At 43.9% G+C, this 17,078-nt stretch overlaps 1 long non-coding RNA gene across 1 annotated transcript in view; it reads left to right on the top strand.

The window, feature by feature from the left end:
* LOC116976369 overlaps positions 1–14,325 on the top strand; it is a 102,172-nt gene extending 87,847 nt beyond the window's left edge. The window contains exons 2-3 of the long non-coding RNA XR_004412939.1: positions 13,603–13,722; positions 13,889–14,325. This is a non-coding gene — a long non-coding RNA (uncharacterized LOC116976369). The remainder of the gene's footprint in view (positions 1–13,602; positions 13,723–13,888) is intronic.
* The last annotated feature ends 2,753 nt before the right edge of the window (positions 14,326–17,078 follow it).

The raw sequence follows: 17,078 nt of genomic DNA, 5'->3' as shown, positions 1-17,078 counted from the left end.
ATAAATTAAATACTCACAGACACAAATGATCAACACTGGATCTCCAGAGCCCACCTGTTTCCTGAGCTCATTCAACAGTGGTGGACTGGTGCTCGGCCCTCCTACGCTGTTTTCTCCGGATGCTCCGGTTTCCTCCCACATTCCAAAGACATATAGGTTTGTCGGATAATTGGCTTGGTAAAATTGTAAACTGTTCCCTAGTACTGTATGTAGGTTAGTGCTAGTGTGCAGGGATCGTTGGTCGGCACGGACTCGGTGAGCCGAAGGGCCTGTTTCAAGAATCAAGATTTAAGAGAGTCAAGAGACTTTTATTGTCATACTAGACCAAGTGGGATCCGTTCCCCCAACGCAATATTCCAGCACTCACCCATAGCCCCAACTGCGCAGGCGCGGCTGAGGGATTCCCGATGTGGCACCAGAGATCCTCATTGTGACGGGAATCACAGCAACCCTCCCCCAACAGCGCCTCGCCATCCTATCCTCCTCCATTCCCGCTCATCCCCCAGCACACCCTCCCTCCCCTCTTCACCCTCCCTCTTCTTTCCCCTGTCCTCCTCCCCTCCCCCATTCCCTCCCTCACCTCCCCCTCCCCCTCCTTTCCCCAAACCTCAGTCACGCCCTCCATCCATCCATAACCCATCTCTACTCCCCTCCTCTCCCTCTATTCCCCATCCACCACCCCCCCCCCCCACACTCTCTCCTCACCTCCCCCACTTTCCCCTCCATCTCCCTCCCTACCCCCCCCCTCTCCCTCAATCCCCCCAATGAGCTTCCTGGAGCCAGAGAGGGGGAGGGATTGAGGCAGGGGCTGTCGGGTGGGGGGGGGGGGGGGGGGGCAAGTGTCCTGGAGCCGGGAGAGGGAGAGACCAAAGGTACCCAGCACGACCTCTCCCCGCCCCCCCACTCCATCCCCACACCAGCTCCAACCCCAGCCAGGTGGGGACAGAAATTAAAACAGAAGGAAACTCCTGTGGAGCCGTCGGGTCGCCGTTGTGACGGGAAAAAAAGATGGTGGTCTGAAATTATGTAAAGGCCATGCTGAGGACCCATTGGGTGTCATTTTTTGACACCTGTCAACTAAAGACATCAAGTGCTGTTTTATTTTTTTAAGTTTTAAATGTCAATAACTTGTAAAATATACCATCAATCTGAGCAAAACTTGTTAAATTTACATCACAGGACAAACGTGTCCCATTTTTGCGCAAATACAAACCGGGCAAACAAATGGATAAACAAACAAGATGAGAGTTTTAGTAATATACAGATGTCCCAAATGGGATAATGAAATTCTTACTTGCTGCAGCACAACAGAATATGTGAATAAGTAAACATAGTACATAACTGGGAAAAAGAAAACAAAAGAAAAAGTTCAATAAATAACAAATATAGTGCAATAATAATAGTCTTTTGCAGTTCAGAGTTCAGAGTTTATTCGTTGTTGTGTTTAATAACCTGATGGCTGTAGGGAAGTAGTTGTTCCTGAACCTGGATTTTACAGTTTTCAGGCTCCTGTACCTCCTTCCTGATGGCAATGGTGAGATGAGTGTGTGGCCAGGATGGTGTGGGTCCTTGATGATTTTGGATGCCTTTTTGAGGCAGCGACTACGATAGATCCCTTCAACAGTGGGGTTGTCAAAGCCGGTGATGGACTGGACAGTGGTCACAACTTTTTGTAGTCTTTTTCGCTCCTGGACGTTCAAGTTGCCGAAACCAGGCCACGATGCAACCAGTCAGAATGCTCTCTACCGTGCACCTGTAGAAGTTTAAGAGAATCCTCTTATACAATTATTAATGAGAATGAAGCATTTGATGAAGTTAAAGCTGCTCCAAACCAATTTGCAGCTGATGCATAAGCTCCTCGATAATGTAAAGGGTGGAACGGGAAAGTTTATGCACCGCTCCTGTATTAAGAAAAAGCCTGATGAAGGGTAATAGACCTGAAACTTTCACTCTGTTTAGTTTCGAGATGCAGCGCGGAAACAGGCCCTTCAGCCCACCGAGTCCACACCTACCGACAACAACCCATATCCTATCCTACACACTTAGGGCAATTTATAGAATCCAATTAACCCACAAACTATCACGTCTTTTGAATTTGGGAGGAAACCAGAGCACACAGAGAAAACCCACAAGGTCACAAGGAGAACGTACAAATGCCATACAGACAGCACTCATAGTCAGGATTGAATTTGAGTCTCTAGCACTGTAAGGCAGCAACTTTACCGCTGCGCCACTATTCGTCACTGTGCCACCCCATCGTGTTGCCTTATTGTCATCACTGAAGGATTATTTGTGCTGCATCAATATGTTAGATAGGAGGAGTTCATAAATTACAGTAAATCCATTAGTATGGGAATTATGTTATCTCACTTTAAATGTATTGAAGCTGAATGTGGAAATAAACATTTGAAGTGTAGAATGCAAGGTCTCGCCTTGGCATTTCTGGTTGTGCCGTGAAGTTTATTGAGGCAGAGATGCGCAGTCCTTGGAATTAGTGACCAGTCTGATAGTTGTATCACCCATGACCATGGAACTAGCCATGGTCTGCCTCTCATTATATGAAGTCACTTCTTCTATCCCTCACAGCAGAACTTCCACCTCTCTCTCCATCTCTCCATCTCTCTCTGGTTTGGGAACAGCTACATCCACGGCCACAAGAAATTGCAGAGAATTAGGGATGCAGCCAAGACCATCACACGTACCAAACTCCCTTCCATTGACTCCATTTACACCTCACGCTGCCTCGGCAAGGCCAGCAGCATAAGTAATGCCCCTGTCCCACTTAGGAAACCTGAACGGAAACCTCTGGAGACTTTGCGCCCCACCCAAGGTTTCCGTGCGGTTCCCGGAGGTTGCAGGTGGTTGCCGGAGGTTGCGCGTAGTGGAAGCAGGTAGGGAGACTGGCAAAAACCTCCGGGAACCGCACGGAAACCTTGGGTGGGGCGCAAAGTCTCCAGAGATTTCCGTTCAGGTTTCCTAAGTGGGACAGGTGCATAAAAGGATGACTGACACCTCGGCCACTCCCAGTTTTCCCTTCTCCCACAAGGCAAGAGGTATGGACGTATGTTCCTCCACATTCAGTTTCTCCCCAGATGTTATCAGGCAACTGAACCATCCAACCAACAACTAGAGAGCAGTGTTGAGCTATTGTCGACCTCATTGGAGATCCTCAGACTATCTTTAATCAGACGTTACTGGTCTTTATCATTCACTAAATGTTATTCCCTGCATCATATATCTGTCCACTGTGGATGGCTCAATTCTAATCATGTATTCTCTTTCCACTGACTGGTTAGCACACAACAAAAGCTTTCCACTGTACCTCAGTACAAGTAACTAAATCAAACTAAAAACATTGCGAAGATAGACACAAAATGCTGGAATAACTCAGTGGCACAGGGAGAATTTCAGCAGAGAAGGAATAGGTGACATTTCGGGTTGGGACCCTTCTTCAGAGTGAGAGATAGTCTAGAGATATGGAGAGGTAAGGTGTGCAAAGGACAGATCAAAGCAGACGATGATAAGGAAATGTATAATGGTTCATATTGAATCTGTCATTTTCACACATTACCCCACCATATCTCTAGACTCCCTCTTCCCTGCCTCTCAGTCTGAAGAAGGGCCTCGACCAGAGATATCACCATTCCTTCTCTCCAGAGATGTTGCCTGTCCCGCTGAGTTACTCCAGCTTTTTGTGGCTATGTTCGGTGTAAACCAGCATCTGCAGTTCCTTGCTACACATAAAAACATTGCAATGTGGTCCCTGGTCTCAGGATCCTCTCTGTGTCAGATAAGCTCCACCAGCTCCAATGTGTTTGATGACGGTGGAAGGGCTATTGAAAGGTTGTTTGGGTGTTCAGCCATCAGGTGTTTGACTTCAGTAATAGCACTTCAGCTTCATGGGCAGTTTGCCATCTGAAGTTGCATTTCAAACACCACATCATGGGTTTATAATTGCAGCCCTATCGAGAATTGGATAGTTCTAAGCTCCAGCGACACTGATAATGTTCTTGCACCTGAAAGGTTACTAGCTTGGACTACTTTGAAAAAAAGGGTGAATTGTCAAAACCTTCAGCACAGAGGAAGGCCATTCAGCCCTATGTGCCCCTGCTATCTCTTTCAAGCATTGTTCAACTAGCCTCAATCCCTGGTTCATTACCTATGGCGGACATAGTAGTTGTCTCTTTATTTCTTGAATTGGTTTCTGATCAGCACCTTAAAAATTCTACAAAAAGACACCCGGCAGGGACAGGACTAATAATAGTGCCTTTTCAATAGTGCTTCAGGAGAATTTTAGCCTTTAATGCAAACACAAAATACAGTGACAATGCACACATTCTTACTACTGTAAGGGATTAAAGGATTGCCTAATGAGTCATCTAGCACACTATATGTCAACGCTTCTTACACACACAAACACACACACACACAGACACACGAGTGCGAGCATATATTACTTGTTGAACAATGACTTCCTGAACAAGCCCGTTGGTAATGTTTAGATTAGACCGTGCTGAATTAGCTCCTTGTTTATTTTAATAAAGAGACATCCGAGTGTTCCACCTCGTATGCACACAGGACAGTTAGAATAATATTGCTTAATAATGTTGCAACAAAAAAAAAAAAAGCAAAATACAACTAGTTAATAGTGCATTAACCGATCCAAATTTTGAAAAAATCCCCTGGATCCTACCAGGCAGAATCACAGATGTTCACCACGAATCACAAATTTGCTGCCCGCGGGAAAATTAAGAAAATAATTTAATGACTAAAATAGGATGAAAGATGTTTCATTTGAGGAGGCACTTATCAAAGAGTCAACAACTTTACCTCTGTTTTCCTGCTGCACGCATTGTTGCATTGATTAGGCTGTAGCCAGGCAACCACTAGAGCTAGGTAACCATAATGTGTGAACATATTTAACAATAAAAGAATAAAGCATGGTCCTACACGACAGACATTAAATAGCTTTTGCCTTCTGTTGCATGATGTGACTAGTTACCATTATGTCCTTAATGTGTTAAAATTAGATCACAGCTTTTGTCTCCACTTCTGCCTTTGTGATTTTAAAGGCACTCCCCTTGTTCGTTTGACAGTCTTAGAATGGCTTTTTCGCTCAAAGAGACCAATGCAGAAAAGTGTGAAAGCTTATGTGTGTGCCCTGTATTTAAAAAGCAGGTGATCATAACAAAAACTCAGAAACGTTAGCATTTCAATTACAAGTAATGCAAAGCTTGAGAATACTTTCAACAGAACTAACTCTAGAATATCTTCTTTTAAATCCAATTTATTGACTCCGATAATAACAACCCCTATTTATATGGGTGCTTTAGTGCAGCAAATTGCCCTCTAACACATACAAAAATATGAATATTGATTTCTCTAACTTTAAGCAACCCTTGCTTTCCCTCTCTCTCCATACCGCCCCCATCCTAGTTCTTCAATTAGTTCCACTGTCCTCCTGATTAAATATTACCGATTTTATGCCTCGTTGTCAGCTTCCCCTCCGCTAGCAATGTGCTCCTCCTCCTCCTCCTCCTCCTCCTCCTCCCCTTTTCCTTCTTTCTGCCCCCCCCCCCCACCCCCCATCAGTCTGAAGAAGGGTTTCGGCCCGAAACGTCGCCTATTTCCTTCGCTCCATAGCTGCACCCGCTGAGTTTCCCCAGCAATTTTGTGTACCTTGTGTACCTTACCATTCTACATTTCCTTGATCATCGTCTCCATTGATCTGTCATTTTCACACCTTACCCTTCCATATCTGTCTCCCTCTCCCTGACTCTCAGTCTGAACAAGGATCTCGACCCGCGACGTCACCCATTCCTTCTCTCCAGAGATGCTGCCTGTCCCGCTGAGTTACTCCAACTTTTTGTGTTTATCTCCTGTTAATTTAGTTTAGTTTAGTTTGGTTTATTGTTACGTGTACTAAGGTACAGTGAAAAGCTTTTGTTGCGTGCTAACCAGTTAGCGGAAACAAGTCACCAGTTCTGCCTCCAAATTTCCCGGAATTGGAAAATAAGGATTTTAATAGGACTCAAGAAAGATCAGCCAAGATCATATTGTAAGGCAGATCATCGATAAGGGGTCCAGTGACCTACTCCTTCCCGATCCTCTTATTTAGACTTTAGAGAAACAGCTTAGAAACAGGCCCTTCAGTCCACTGAGTCTGCACCAACTAGCAATCGCCCCGTACACTAACATTATCCTGCACATCAGGGACAATTTTATAAATTACTAGACCAAGCACAGACCCGTTGGGTCTGCTCCCCCAACGCACCCGTTCCCTACACGTAGCCCCCACGGGAGGTGTGGTTCTCCAACTCAAGCCGTTCCCAAAGGTAAGTGAAGCAGATCACTGTTAGCCGAGACGTCATCAGTTGAAGCTGATCATTTTAAATTCAAATAATTTCGATTATTTTTAAACTTTAATCAGTAATGTCGAGATATAAAGCATAAAATGTTCAGTGAAGGTGATCTCTGCCTATTGGGGAAAATGTGAATCAGAATATGTAAAAATCTTGTGCAAGTTGGCATTTTTAAAGCTTTAATTGCAAATAACTTGTGAAATATAGGATGAAATCTTCAGTGAAGCTGATCACTGCTAGTAGAGCCATTGTGATGTCATCAGTTGAAGCTGGTTGTTTTAAATTCAAAGTCCTTTGATTTTTTTAAACTTTTAATCAGTAATAAGTCGAGAATAAGTCGAGAAATAAAGCATAAAATGTTCAGTGTAGATGATCCCTGCCTAGAGGGGACAAATGTCAATCAGAATATGTAAAAATATAGTCATTACCGTGTAGTGTTTTTGCGAAGATGTAAAGACAACCACATATACACACACATATACACACACATATACACACAAACAAGATCAGGCTTTTAATAAGTATATGATATGATAGCCCATTAAGGTACAAACCTGTTCGTCTTTAAAATGTGGGAGGAATCCTGAAGCAGCCGGAGAAAAGCCATGCGGTCACAAGGAGAACTTACAAACTCCGTACAGACAGCACCCGTGGTCAGGATCGAACCCGGGTCTCTGACAGCCTTAAAGGGGCTGTCCCACTGTGGCGACCTAATTGGCGAGTTTAGAAGAGTTTAGGAGAATTTGAAAAAATGCCATGTTGAAGACCTCCTTCAACCATGTGGAAGACCTCCTTTGACCTCCTTCGACTATGTTTCGACTAGCTTCGACTAGCTTCGGGAGAATTGGACACCGAATAGTGGAGAGTGGAGACGACCTCCTTCGATCTCCTCCGACCTCCCTTCAAATATGTTGAAGACTATCTACGACTACCTTCGACTACCTTCGATTACCTTTGACTATCCTCGATTACCTACGAATAACATGCCGACCTACTACAATCTACCTCGACTACATTTTTTCCATGGCGACTTTTTTTACTCGTGGGCATTTTTCAGCATGTTGGAAAATACGCCACGACCTAGCTGAGGCCCTGAGTAAGCGGGGACTACTCTCGCACATGAAGGAGAGTTATAAAGACCTCGTAGGACCTCGTGTCGACCATGCTGCGAGTATGAGTCGAGGGCAAACTCTTCTGAACTCGCGGATTAGGTCACCGCAGTGAGACAGCCCTTTGAGGCAGCAACTCTATCACTACGCCACCGTACCGCCCATATGTAGAGCAGTGAAACTGAATTTCTGGGAATGACATGTGTTCTGTGTGATCAGGAACGAACATTTAGACAATAATGGACACAGAGTACTGGAGCAACTCAGCGTGTCAGGCAGCATATTGAGGAACATGGATTGGCGACATTCCAGGTCGAGATCCTTCTTAAGACTGATCAGCATTCTGCGTCTTTTTTTGTCAACCAACGTCTGCAGTTGCTTGTGTGTACATTTAAATAGTAGCATCAGCTTTGGCACCACACAAAAGTTTCCCAGATATGCTCTCTGACTGCTGAGTTACACCTGCACTTTGCGCCCTTTTGTGTAAACCAGCATCTGCAGTTCCTTGTTTCTACAGAAATTTTGCTCTTCTTCATAACTCACTGTAAAAGATGAAACTCGCATTATTTTATTGTTTCAATGTCCAGGATTGCAGAACACTGCAAAGGTTGCCCGTATTTTTAGCATGAAACCAAAAAGCATAAATTATTCATTAGAAATAGCTATTCACCCATTCTCTTTGTACAAATGCTTGTTATTTTAATACTTTGCTATTCAATAAATCCCAGAAGAGTTTTGTTTTGCTTTTCCAAGCAATCCTTGTCCCTATATTGTAGATAATAGACAGCTTTTCACTTTATTACTATATTCTGGGCTTTGTGTGCTTTAGAGCGCAACCAGTACAAGAGTATCATTTTTGTTCAGATTTTCAGTTAAATTTAATTAGGGTTATAAACATATGTGCAAACAAAGCTGAGGGCAAAGCATTCAAATGTTTTGTTCATATGTTCGCTCACTTAAAGTCAGTCTTAATACGTCCAATTAGCACAAGGGAAACACAGATATATAGATCTGCTGGACATATGTTTTACTGAACCTAAGTTAACACACAAACATCTCCTTCTGTGCTATTCGTCCTATCTGTTCATTTACAATGCACATATGTCCCCTTCTGTTTTGTACACAGACAGGAAAATCACCGAATCTCCTGCTGCTGAAAGGTTTCTCTTTAGCTCCGTGCATGAAACTCTTCCATCAGCAGTTTAGAATTGTTATTAACAGGCTGTTAACAATCACGGCCAAAAATAAATATCCAGCTCTTGCCCGACCTCCACTAATCAGCTGCTGAAACCAGACTACTGTACATGCTCCACTCCATGTACATTTTGCTCCAATCGATTCCTGGTTCACCTGCCTCAATCCAAAAATGTCTCAATTAAATTCTGCTGCCTATGTCCTAACTTGCACCATATCACCCGCGCATTCTCACTGTGCTTCCTGTCCTATATTAGTTTGTGATGAGCAACCTTTTGAGTCAGAGTCGTAGAGTGAAACAGCGTGGAAACAGGCCCTTCGGCCCAATTTGCCCACACTGCCAACATGTCCCAGCTGCACTAGTCCTGCGTTTGGTCCATATCCCTCCAAACCTGTCCAATCCATGTACTTGTCTAACTGTTTCTTAAAAGTTGAGTTAGTCCCTGCCTCAAAGACCTCATTTGGCAGCTTGTTCCATACACCCACCACCCATTGCGTGAAAATGTACCCGTCAGACTCCTGTTAAATCTTTTCCCCCCCATCACCTTAAATCTATGTCCTCTGGTCCTCGATTAATCTAATCTGGGCAAGTGTACTCTTTGGTATATAAATTTGAAAGCATAGGAACAATGGAGGAAACAGAAAGTGATGGACACTGCTTGGTCCATCACGAGTACTAACTTCCCCACCATCGAAAGGATCCACAGGAGGTGTAGCCTCAAGAAGACAGCTAATATCATCAAAGACCCACACCAGTCAACCCATGCTCCCTTTCTCGCTTACACTATCGGGAAGAAGGTACAGGAGTCTGAGAAGCGCTGCCTCCAGGTTCAGTAACAGCACCTTCCCACCAACCACCATATTAATGAACCAGATTTAGCAACAACGAAATGCAGGTGCTGGTTTATACCAAGCATAGACACAAAGGGCTGGATTAACTCAGTGGGTCCGGAAGCATCTCTGGATGAAACGGATACGTGACGTATTGGGTTGGGACCCTTCTTCAAGCTGGCTTTGGTCTGGTTGAGGAGCCATTCAGATATTTGTACCTCCATAATATATTTCCTTTATAACATTTGTAAATATACAATCATTTCTTTCTAATATATCATTACATTTGCTGATAAGGTTTACCTTTTATCAACATGGCATCTATATTTCTGATGCAAATATTCAATGGATGACCCTTCCTTTTTCTCCAGAGGTGCTGCCTGAACCGTTGAGTTACTCCAGTACTTTGTATCTATATTCATGAACCATCCTGTACAGCACTAACCACAACCCTTAACCACCACTACGGACTTTGCACAGTTATGGATGTTCAATGTACTTTGGCTTCTGCACTATCATGGTCTAACTTACTTGGAATAGCTGATATTGCATATTATTGCATATTTATTTCTGTTGCTGTTGCATCAAATGTGCCTGTACAGCTGTGCCAAATAAGAATTTACTTGTTACGGTTCATATCTGTGCTACTCACAAATAAATACTCGACTCTCGACTCTTGGTTTTATAATCATCAACTTTATTTTACAGTTTAGTTACAGTTTAGTTTATTGTCACGTGCACGGAGGTTTGTTGCATGCGATCCAGTCAGCGGAAAGGCAATGCATGATTACAATTGAGCCATTTGCAGTGTATAGACACATGATATGGGGAAATAACATGTAGTGCAAGGTAAAGCCGGCAAAGTCCAATTACGGATAGTCCAAGGGTCAGTTCAGGATAGTAGTCATTCGGCACTGCTCCCTGGTTGTGGTAGGATGATTCAGTTGCCTGATAACAGCTGGGAAGAAACTGTCTCTGAATCGGGAGGTATGCGTTTTCACACTTCTGTACCTTTTGCCTGATGGGAAAGGGGAGAAGAGGGAGTGACCAGGGTGCGACTCATCCTCGATTATGCTGCTGGACTTGCCGAGGCAGCATGAGGTATAAATAGAGTCGATGGAAGGGAGGTTGATTTGTGTGCTGGTCTGGGCTGCGACCACAATTTGCTATAATTTTGTGCGGTTCTCAAACCAAGCAGTGATGCATCCCGATAAAATATGTGGTGCATCTGTAGAATTTGGTGTGAGTTATAGCGGACATCCCAAACTTCCTAAGTCTTCTAAGGAAGTAGAGCCATTGGTGTGCATTCATGGCCATTGCTTCAGTAAGGGTGGTCCAGGAGAAGTTGTTAGTGATATTGACTCCAAGGAATTTGAAGTTTTCAACCATCTCTACTTCGGCGCCATCAAGGCAAACTGGGGTATGTGTACTGCAAGGCAGCAACTCTACCACTGCTTCACTGCACTGCCCTAGATCTAGTAATCTAGTGATTTTAGTGATGGTAGTTTCTCCCCTCCAATACCATCCACCCACCCTCTCTTCATCCTCTGTCTCCTGTAATATCAATTGTACCATCTTCCAATAATTCATCTACTAGAGATGTGGAAGCTCTAGATAACAATAAGCCCTCTGACAACTACCTCCATGGTATGGTGGATTCTCTAAATGCATTGTCCCCTGCTGTGGTGCACATTGGAGAAATGGTTTCCAAACATCCTTGGTGGATTTGGTTTCCCATGAGGTCCCTTGTTGACCCCTCTCTCCTTTGAGGTACTACATCAAGTCCATCTCTCTACAAAGCTTTCAGTCAAATGCCCTAATGTCTCCCAACGTGGTCCAGCATTGAACGAGGCACCATTGAAGATTCAATATGTTGGAAGATTCCACATGCTAAATGCACATAATTGTTGCAAAATTGTTGTTAATGTTATAGTGTTGTTGGGGGGCACGGTGGCGCAGCAGTAGAGTCGCTGCCTTACAGCACGAGAGAACCGGGCTCGATCCTGACTACGGGTGTTGTCTGTACGGAGTTTGGACATTTTTCCCCGTGACCTGCGTGGGTTTTCGCCGCGATCTCCAGTTTCCTCCCACACTCCAAAGACGTACATGTGGGTTAATTGAAACATACATAGAAACATAGAAAATAGGTGCAGGAGGAGGCCATTCGGCCCTTCGAGCCTGCACCGCCATTCATTGTGATCATGGCTGATCGTCCCCAATCAATAACTCGTGCCTGCCTTCTCTCCATATCCCTTGATTCCACTAGCCCCCTAGAGCTCTATCTAACTCTCTCTTAAATCCATCCAATGACTTGGCCTCCACTGCCCTCTGTGGCAGGGAATTCCACAATTCGCAACTCTCTGGGTGAAAAAGTTTTTCTCACCTCAGTCTTAAATGGCTTCCCCTTTATTCTAAGACTGTGGCCCCTGGTTCTGGACTCGCCCAACATTGGGAACATTTTCCCTGCATCCAGACCTTTTATAATTTTATATGTTTCTATAAGATCCCCCTCATCCTCTTTGACTTGGTAAAAAAAATAGTAAACTGTCCCGAGTGTGTGTAGGATAGTGTTAGTGTGCAGGGATCGCTGGGCTGGACTCAACAGGCCAAAGGGCCTGTTTCTGTGCTGTGTCTCTAAACTAAACTAAAAAATCCTGAGAACAGGATATTAGTTCTAGGATATTAGGATAGAGCTCTGAATTGCTCACTTCCGGTATAATAATCATACTGCCTTTCTATTAGGATTGGCCAGCTGCTCTTTAAATTAAAGCTATTAACCTGATCTGGGCCCACTTTACTAGCAACACACCCAGCTGTAAATCGCCACCTGGGCAAAGAAATATGAGCTGAAGTTACTCCTAAATCAGCCAGTTCATAACCTTTCCTGCTAACTTGACATATCTGAAAGTATTTTCATGCTGGCTGGTATCTGAGGTGGATTGAGATGTCTCTATGACAGCACGCAAGGTTGACTGAAAAGGATAATTAAAGTTGCAGGGTTGGCAAACATGAAATATTAAATCAATTACAGCCTCAGCTGAAGATTAAACCTGATGCCAAAAGCTGCTTCTGTCGTCAAGTGTTGCGCAGATAAACATTTAATACCTTTTGCCACCATAAGATTAGCTTTAAATAGGATCTTTAAATAGATTATCTGTAATATAATTGTTCACATATCCTATTGTCCTGTTTCTTTGGTTAAAGCTCTCCTTCACAGTCATGGAGTCAAAGAGTCATATAGCCCAGACAATGACATTGCTGCACCACCACCGAATTCATCCCCGTCTCTTCTGCATTCAGTCAGTGCATGTAATGAGCTGTAGCCTGTTGAATTCCTCTAAAAATACACTGAGTAAATGGAAACCGGCGAGCTGCCTGTAACATGTGGAATCTCTTGACCGCTAGTCCATGTGACAGGCCAGAGTGATAGAGTTTATGAGATTGGCGTACAATGAATGTCTTGCAACTCTTCAAATTTGCTCTTCTATCAATAGTCTCCAACGTCGCCAGAATGGATGTTCCAAATGCTTTAGAGTCATAGAGTGATGCAGGGTGGAAACAGGCCCTTCGCCCAACTTGCCCACATCAACAAACATGCCCCATCTACATTAGTCCCACCCGTCTCCGTTTGGCCCTTATCCCTCTAAACACATCCTATCCATGTACCTGTCTACTTGTTTCTTAAGCGTTGCTATAGGACCTGCCTCAACTGATGTGATTCTGTTCCATTCTGTTTGTCTGGTTGTTTGTTTGCTTGTTTTTTTACACAAAGTCCGCGAGCATTGCCACTTTTCATTTCACTGCACATCTCGTATGTGTATGTGAGGACTAGACTTGACTTGACTTGACTTGACTTGAACTAACTCCTCTGGCAGCTCATTCCATACACCCATCACCTTTTATATGAAAATGTTATCCCCTCAGATTCCTATTAATTCTTTCCCCCCTCTCCTTAAACCTATGTCCTCTAGTTCTCGATTCCCCTACTCTGGGCAAGAGACATTGTGCATCTACCCGATCTACTATCCCCCTCATGATTCCTTTTCTCTTACAATATATCTTTCGGCTCATATTTTTGGAACAATTTTTCTTTTTTTTTGTTACAGCCAAAGTGACCTTGTATGAGAAGACAACAATTAAGGATCTGTGAAGAAGCAGAAATGTTTTCATAGAAACTACACTCAGGCCAGGAGGATGAGAATCAAAATGGGTGACAGCAGATAAAAGTGAGATCACGTCTCCATCACAAAGTCATCGAAGATAAATGAAGATAAATGGATGGAAGCGCTCAACAGGTCCAACTGCACCCGCGGAGAAAGTGTTGATGCTTCAGAACTGCTTTGACAAAAGGGCGTTCAAATTAAATCGTTATCTCTGTTTCTCTCTCTCCAGGTGCCGCCTGACCTGCTGAATGTTTCCGGCATTTGCTGCTTTTATTTCGGATGTTTGGAGTCTTTTGATTTATATTTTCACTCCAATGATGAGTCGCACTAAGGATGAACACGTTACTCCAGTGACTGCATAGGTGGTGATTGGTGATGTCCAAATTCATGCCACCTGCCGCGTTAGCTCAACAGCTTCTTCCAACTGGAGATGGCAATTTTGCCAGAGAAACCATATCCTAAGAAGAAAAGAAAATCGGACTACTTTCTTTGCTGGAGCTTTGGTCTCAAGGCCTCCATGGTTTGGCAACTGCTCTGTCCAAGACCGCTGGAAATTGCAACGTTGAGAAAGCAGCCCAGTCCATCACGAAAACCTTCTTCCCCCACTATCAACTCCATCTGCACTACACTCTGCCTCGGAAAAACAACCACCTCATGTTGCAATTGTCTGAAGAAGGGTTTCGGCCAGAAACGTTGCCTCTTTGCTTCGCTCAATAGATGCTGCCGCACCCACTGAGTTTCTCCAGCAATTATGTCTACCTTGCAATTGTATAAGACGTTGGTGAGACCGCATTTAGAATATTGCTTTCGGTTCTGGGCACCATGTTATGGGAAAGATATTGCCAAGCTTGAAAGGGTTCAGAGAAGATTTACAAGAATGCTGCCAGGACTAGAGGGTACTGGTTATAGGGAGAGATTGAGTGGACTCTATTCCTACTCCTTGGAACATAGCAGGTAGAGGGGTGATCTTACAGAGGTGTATAAAATCATAAGAGGAATAGATAGGGTAGATGCACAAAGTCTCACCTACTCTGCATGCTTTCAACTATGTTTTTTTATTTGTTTCAGTTAGAGGATCGGGATAGGAGGTCTTGTGCCTCATAGTACGTATCTATGGTGTGGTAAATTGGATTAGTAAGTATGCAGATGACACTAAGATAGGTGGGGTTGTGGATAATGAAGTAGATTTTCAAAGTCTACAGAGAGATTTATGCCAGTTGGAAGAGTGGGCTGAAAGATGGCAGATGGAGTTTAATGCTGATAAGTGTGAGGTGCTACATCTTGGCAGGACAAATCAAAATAGGACGTACATGGTAAATGGTAGGGAATTGAAGAATGCAGGTGAACAGAGGAATCTGGGAATAACTGTGCACAGTTCCCTGAAAGTGGAATCTCATGTAGATAGGGTGGTAAAGAAAGCTTTTGGTGTGCTGGCCTTTATAAATCAGAGCATTGAGTATAGAAGTTGGGATGTAATGTTAAAATTGTACAAGGCATTGGTGAGGCCAATTCTGGAGTATGGTGTACAATTTTGGTCGCCTAATTATAGGAAGGATGTCAACAAAATAGAGAGAGTACAGAGGAGATTTACTAGAATGTTGCCTGGGTTTCAGCAACTAAGTTACAGAGAAAGGTTGAACAAGTTAGGGCTTTATTCTTTGGAGCGCAGAAGGTTAAGGGGGGACTTGATAGAGGTCTTTAAAATGATGAGAAGGATAGACAGAGTTGACGTGGATAAGCTTTTCCCACTGAGAGTAGGGAAGATTCAAACAAGGGGACATGACTTGAGAATTAAGGGACAGAAGTTTAGGGGTAACATGAGGGGGAACTTCTTTACTCAGAGAGTGGTGGCTGTATGGAATGAGCTTCCAGTGAAGGTGGTGGAGGCAGGTTCATTTTTATCATTTAAAAATAAATTGGATAGTTATATGGACGGGAAAGGAATGGAGGGTTATGGTCTGAGTGCAGGTATATGGGACTAGGGGAGAATACGTGTTCGGCACGGACTAGAAAGGTCGAGATGGCCTGTTTCCGTGCTGTAATTGTTATATGGTTATATGGTTATAAGTCTCCTGCAGGCTGGTAGATAAATTACAGGCTGATTATTCCAAGCACTCCATTTAGTTCTCAGATCAAAGCCAGGGCCCTTAATGGCAAAAAAAATATTAACACTCATTTACCCACAAATTAGCACAGCAGCATCATCCTCGATCAAAGCAGTTTGCAAATATTACCAGGCATGCTTTGTTTGGTCAGGTATCCTGTAGTTAATTGTCAACCACCTCCCAGTTATGTTCTGCAATGCACTGGAATAATGTTGGGAAAGAACAAGAAGGGGATTCCATTACAGAGTGAATAACTATCTGCTTGAAAGCCAAGAGGGCAAGGATTTAAGTGGCACAGCTTGAAGAACCGCTGCCTCACAGCACCAGAGACTCGGTTCAATCCTGACCTCGGGTGCTGTCTGTGTGGAGTTTGCGCGTTCTCCCTGTGACAGCCTGGGTTTCCTCCCCGTGCACCGGTTTCCTCCCACATCCCAAATGCATGCGGGTTGGTAGGTTAAATGATGATTATAACTTGCCCCTTGTGTGGAGGTGAGTTGGCAGAATCTGGGGGGAATTAATGACTAGATGGGGAGAAAATAAAAAGATGCAAAGTGCTGGAGTAACTCAGCAGTCTCCCTGAGAACCATCTCTGGAGAAGGACAGGTGACATTTTGGATCGCGACCCATCTTCAGACTGATTGTGATGGAGAGATAGTTAGAAGAGAGTTTGGGGCAGGACAAAGCTGGGCAAGTGATTGGTGGATACAGGTGAGAGGGGTATTCGATTCGAAGATGGTTGGAAAATGGCCAGAGATGAAGAGACAAAGGGTGTGAGATAAGGAGATAAGGATAGAAGAGATGCGAATTGTGAAGCCATGAGAAGGAATATAGAAGGAAATGTCGACAAAAATGCTGGAGAAACTCAGCGGGTGAGGCAGCAACTATGCAGCGAAGGAAATACGCAACGTTTTGACCCGAAACGTTGCCTATTTCCTTCGCTCCATAGATGCTGCCTCACCCGCTGAGTTTCTCCAGTATTTTTGTCTACCTTCGATTTTCCAGCATCTGCAGTTCCTTCTTACACATATAGTAGGAAGGGGAAGGGGGAAATGGGTGAATATCGAGGTAGAGAGGAGGAAAAAATGAGGGAGAAGGGGATGGGGTGATCTGTAGGTTAGTTACCTAAGTTAGAGAATTCATATACCATTAGGTTGTAAAATACCCAAATTGAATATGAGGTGCTGGAGAAAATAAGAATCAGATTAGATTAGTGAAAGATTAGTCTAAATAGGTTGTTGATAAGGTCAGTCTGATTCAGTGGGCCAAAGGGCCTGTTTCCATGTCTGTGGAATTCTCTGCCTCAGAGGGCGGTGG

Source organism: Amblyraja radiata, chromosome 8 (assembly GCF_010909765.2).
Source record: "Amblyraja radiata isolate CabotCenter1 chromosome 8, sAmbRad1.1.pri, whole genome shotgun sequence".
Lineage (NCBI taxonomy): Eukaryota > Metazoa > Chordata > Chondrichthyes > Rajiformes > Rajidae > Amblyraja > Amblyraja radiata.
The sequence above is the reverse complement of the archived record's forward strand: the minus strand, read 5'-3'. Positions and strand labels throughout refer to the sequence as shown.